The sequence below is a fragment of the Nanorana parkeri genome, unplaced genomic scaffold (genome assembly GCF_000935625.1).
Source record: "Nanorana parkeri isolate BGI_ZX_2015 unplaced genomic scaffold, ASM93562v1 scaffold1094, whole genome shotgun sequence".
In the NCBI taxonomy this organism is placed as follows: domain Eukaryota; kingdom Metazoa; phylum Chordata; class Amphibia; order Anura; family Dicroglossidae; genus Nanorana; species Nanorana parkeri.
Window position 1 is genome coordinate 117,865 of NW_017307362.1, and position 6,000 is coordinate 123,864.

Below are 6,000 nucleotides of genomic sequence, written 5' to 3' on the forward strand. Positions count from 1 at the left end.
GAGTCCAAAGACCTGCAGTGCAGAGCTGCATTGTAATATTGAGGTTATATCCAATCTGACAAGTACCCCGTAGAGCTAGAAAAATGTTGTTACAGATAGCAGAGTTTAATGTATATAAATAATTAATGTGTATAAAATGAATAGCATGTTTGGAAGAAATGTTTCTGAAAGCAGATGAAAGATTGAAATTCCTTTTAATGATAAAATAAAGAGAGATCATACGTGTGAGAAGACATAAAAATATGCCAAAGGGTTGTAAACATTAAATATTTTTAAAAAACAATAACAATAGAGCAAGAAGTATTTATTGAATATGTCTCAGCAAAGGAAAGCAAAGCAGTGATTCCACAATTGCACATTCAAAATAAAAAAATTAATTGCACATTCAAAAATAAAACAAAACAAAACTGCACCAATTATACCAAGTAAACCTATGCTTTGCCCAACTTCTAAGTGTAAAAGGCCTTAAAGTGAGCCGGTGTTTTGTCTAACAAAACAACAGATTTATAAAACAGCTGCACATTGCCAATCTTCACCCAGTGCTTCTTCATTTGTAAAATCCAGTCGACCATCAAGCGGGGATCACTCCAAGCTTGTGATCCTCGCTTGATGGTCGGTCACCCCTAACATGTTTCACTCAATCATGATTACAGTAGACGTTAGGGATGCACAGATACTTTTTGAGTACCAGTGCAGATACCTGGCATTTTCATGAGAACTACCAGGGTTGCAGTGGTTGCAACTGGGACCTGGCTCTGGCACTCCACCACTGTCCTGAAATCATTAGTCTGTATTGTTTTAGAAAAACTGTCACATGACAATAAACAAAAATGTATCAGTACTCGTACTTGTAAGTACTCGGCAAGTACCAGTACTCGTACTCGCAAAACTGGTATCTGTGCATCCCTTTATTTATATTTATAAAAACAAAATCGTACATTAAAACAGAGATGTACAAATTCCGGGAGCTCTGTGTGCTCCTTACAAATGACAGCTGCCTCCCAATCTTTGAATTTGTCTCTAGTGTAGTCTTGGAGCTCAAAAGTATCGGTACATGTACTCGTACTTGTACCGAGTACTGTACTTGGTATCTGTGCAACCCTAGTAGACGTAGATTGGCTTTGCTGTGGAGCATGGAGTGCTCTCTGGATGGAACCTTCAATGAACCCAAGCAGTGTAACTGTGATGTGGAGGGAGCGGTGGAGGTCTCTCTTTGTAATAAAAACAACGGATTTGCTTCAATGCTGAACCCTACAGAGGCATATAGCCACCTCCCCTTTCCTCCTTTACTGCTTTATTTAGAGGAAAGAGCAAAACCTGGTACCAAATGTGAGGAAGCATAAAATCACTTCTCTTTCTCCCATGTAACAGCACAGATGCATGGCAATTGGTTGCTCAGTGCCATCACATAGGGGTGAGGAGAGGATGCTTAGCACTGTTGTAGCTTTCATTAGACTTTTTCTCGAAACAAAAAAACTAAAAGGGCGCAACACTGGGTGGGCTAACTGACCGAGTCGGAAAGCCCAGGGAAGATGACAGGAAAATTGTGTGACAATGGGTGCAATGGGCGAAAAACCAATGGATAGCTGAGGAAAAAGAATAAGCACTTACATTTTAATTCTTGGGACCAGAGGATGGACGGCCGGTGAGAAGGATCGGGTCATCCGTGGTATCTACCTGGAATTGGTGAGCCAGGGGATGTGCATCCACGAGGGGAGATGAGGCTGTGGGCGAGGGAGTAAAGGGGGGGGGGAAAGAGAAACCACAGGAATGGGGACTCAGTCCGTGGCCCGCTGTGTGAGTCCAGGGGCTGAGTTGTGTGGGAGAGACTCAGCGGTGTCAGAAGCAGGCAGAGCTGCTGTGACCGCGGCTGTGGCTCGTGCTGCTCGGTCACTGTCGGCGCAGGCTGGGGCAGTGTGCGGGTGCCGTGGGCTGAGAGTTGTCAGCTGTCAGTCGGGTCTGTGATGGGAAGAGGGTAGTGGCGGGGTGGAAAGGCAGTGAGCAACGCGTTTCGAGGAGTGATACCTCTTTTTCAAGCTCGAGAAGGAACATATCGTGGCGGCGGGAAACCGCCGATTTAAATGTGACAGCTGGGTGGAGCTTAGTGACAGTGGGCGGGGGAGCCGCACGCTCGAAGTAAAGTCACATTTGTGACCAAATATGGCCACGGGCATATGTTTACATAATACAACATTTGAGGAGCCATTAGTTGCAAGCTACACATAACCTAACATAATTGGGTAAATGTTAGCTGTAAATCTATGAATGATCAGAGTACACAATAAAGGTTACCAAGACATTCTTTGTCGATAATTGTTGATAATACACAAAGTATCAATACCAGTGCAAATGCTGTATGAACACACAATAAAAAATAAAATCAAAAAATCTAATACATTTTCCAAAGCTTCTCCTTTTTGCCATAGGCCATAAGCATTCCTCCAACTACCAACCAAGAACAAAAAGGGTAGCATGAGACCCTACAAATAAAAATTGTTTATCCAATCAATTGCTCAAAATGATAAAAGTCTTATATCTAATTGTACTCTATTTTTTGGTTGCCCTCCTTTGGTAGGGTTGTGATTCTGCTTATGGGTTCTTTATGACACTGTTCAACTTTGGCATTAATATTCATAATATTGATAATGAACCTGCAGTTCTGTAGTCTTTTTAACCTTGAAAATAGTATTATTTACAGCATTACAACAATATTACGTGGGGATTAAAGGCACTGGATACATAAGAATATACCTTATCTAACAGGGCAATAATACATATGAGATATTTGGGTTGATTTACTAAAGGAGTTTATAATTTTCACATGATATATTGTGTGCCTATTCACTTAAATTCTCCAATCATGTAAAAAGCCAATTCCTATTTTCTTTTTGCAGATTAAATTGAAATGTGCTTTTCACATGACTGAATAACGGTAATTTCTACACATGGCAAACAAATTTTGGAATAAGCCTCTGCTTTGCGAGTATAGTAGATAACGCAAAAAGCATAATGTTCATTTAACCTATTATTATTATAATTATTATTGTTATTATTCAGGATTTATATAGCACCAACAGTTTGCTTAGTGTTTAACAAAAAAAAAACAGAGACAGTACAGTTGCAATACAATGCAATACAAGAGGGTTAGGAAAGTCCTGACCATGAAAGCTTCCGATCTAAAATTGAGGGACAAGTAATACAAAAGGTAGTAACTGTGTGGGATAAGCTGATGGAGGAAATAAATGTACAGTTTTTTTAGGTGGAAGAAGGGTAGGCTTCCCTGAAGTCATGAGTTTTCAGGGATCATTTGTACTTATAGTCATCTTTAATATGTAATAAGTTTGACCTGTGCACATGCCATTTGAAGAGACAAAATAGAATGTTTATGTATTCAGCTAGCTGGGTAGAAACTAACCTGCTACAAAGAAATCATGAACTATAAATTAAACAGATAGAAACATTAACATACAAAGCCATTTGAATCTAGCTCAAGCAAGTACAGGCATTCAACTCTGTATATTGAGTGGAGCACTAAGGGAACTACTAAATACAAACAAAAAATAAAGCACACCGAAACAGTGTAGAGCTTTGTTTATTCAAAAACAAATAAAAACAGAAATGCACTGACAATCGAGGCAAGTGATGATAGGTACTGAGCTGCTTGGGCTGGGTATCCTACAGTATTGTAGCTTCTGGCCTCTGACATGAAGCCCAGATAGGGTGATGACTGTCAAGTTGGACGCTGTAGTCTCCATAGACTCAAGATACTTTTTCCATCAGACCTATTCCCTCCCCTCTCATGTTAATATTTTTACCGCCTACTTTTGCATCATATACTTGTGTGCTTTGTTCTCTGTTTTTATGTCTTGCTCATGTACCTATAGAAGTCAAAACAAGGCTTTAAGTAAAGTTAGTATTAAGTATAAAGCAGCTGTACTTTAAGGTGTAGTCAGATATGTCAACAATTTAAAGCAGATTATTATGATCACATCAGAAAAAGCAAGGGCAGAATTTACTTTACTTAGTTTGTTAAGTCAATAATTATCAGCAGCATTTACAGTGTCTGATTGAATGCTTATATGTGCATAATAGATTTCTTAACATCAATATATGTAGCACAATAGCAAAGAGGGCTGAAAAAGATGTAGAACAGTTACATACAGCTATGGAAGGTGTTGTGTTAAGGGGAGAGTCCAAAGACCTGCAGTGCAGAGCTGCATTGTAATATTGAGGTTATATCCAATCTGACAAGTACCCCGTAGAGCTAGAAAAATGTTGTTACAGATAGCAGAGTTTAATGTATATAAATAATTAATGTGTATAAAATGAATAGCATGTTTGGAAGAAATGTTTCTGAAAGCAGATGAAAGATTGAAATTCCTTTTAATGATAAAATAAAGAGAGATCATACGTGTGAGAAGACATAAAAATATGCCAAAGGGTTGTAAACATTAAATATTTTTAAAAAACAATAACAATAGAGCAAGAAGTATTTATTGAATATGTCTCAGCAAAGGAAAGCAAAGCAGTGATTCCACAATTGCACATTCAAAATAAAAAAATTAATTGCACATTCAAAAATAAAACAAAACAAAACTGCACCAATTATACCAAGTAAACCTATGCTTTGCCCAACTTCTAAGTGTAAAAGGCCTTAAAGTGAGCCGGTGTTTTGTCTAACAAAACAACAGATTTATAAAACAGCTGCACATTGCCAATCTTCACCCAGTGCTTCTTCATTTGTAAAATCCAGTCGACCATCAAGCGGGGATCACTCCAAGCTTGTGATCCTCGCTTGATGGTCGGTCACCCCTAACATGCTTCACTCAATCATGATTACAGTAGACGTTAGGGATGCACAGATACTTTTTGAGTACCAGTGCAGATACCTGGCATTTTCATGAGAACTACCAGGGTTGCAGTGGTTGCAACTGGGACCTGGCTCTGGCACTCCACCACTGTCCTGAAATCATTAGTCTGTATTGTTTTAGAAAAACTGTCACATGACAATAAACAAAAATGTATCAGTACTCGTACTTGTAAGTACTCGGCAAGTACCAGTACTCGTACTCGCAAAACTGGTATCTGTGCATCCCTTTATTTATATTTATAAAAACAAAATCGTACATTAAAACAGAGATGTACAAATTCCGGGAGCTCTGTGTGCTCCTTACAAATGACAGCTGCCTCCCAATCTTTGAATTTGTCTCTAGTGTAGTCTTGGAGCTCAAAAGTATCGGTACATGTACTCGTACTTGTACCGAGTACTGTACTTGGTATCTGTGCAACCCTAGTAGACGTAGATTGGCTTTGCTGTGGAGCATGGAGTGCTCTCTGGATGGAACCTTCAATGAACCCAAGCAGTGTAACTGTGATGTGGAGGGAGCGGTGGAGGTCTCTCTTTGTAATAAAAACAACGGATTTGCTTCAATGCTGAACCCTACAGAGGCATATAGCCACCTCCCCTTTCCTCCTTTACTGCTTTATTTAGAGGAAAGAGCAAAACCTGGTACCAAATGTGAGGAAGCATAAAATCACTTCTCTTTCTCCCATGTAACAGCACAGATGCATGGCAATTGGTTGCTCAGTGCCATCACATAGGGGTGAGGAGAGGATGCTTAGCACTGTTGTAGCTTTCATTAGACTTTTTCTCGAAACAAAAAAACTAAAAGGGCGCAACACTGGGTGGGCTAACTGACCGAGTCGGAAAGCCCAGGGAAGATGACAGGAAAATTGTGTGACAATGGGTGCAATGGGCGAAAAACCAATGGATAGCTGAGGAAAAAGAATAAGCACTTACATTTTAATTCTTGGGACCAGAGGATGGGCGGCCGGTGAGAAGGATCGGGTCATCCGTGGTATCTACCTGGAATTGGTGAGCCAGGGGATGTGCATCCACGAGGGGAGATGAGGCTGTGGGCGAGGGAGTAAAGGGGGGGGGGAAAGAGAAACCACAGGAATGGGGACTCAGTCCGTGGCCCGCTGGGTGGGGCCAGGGGC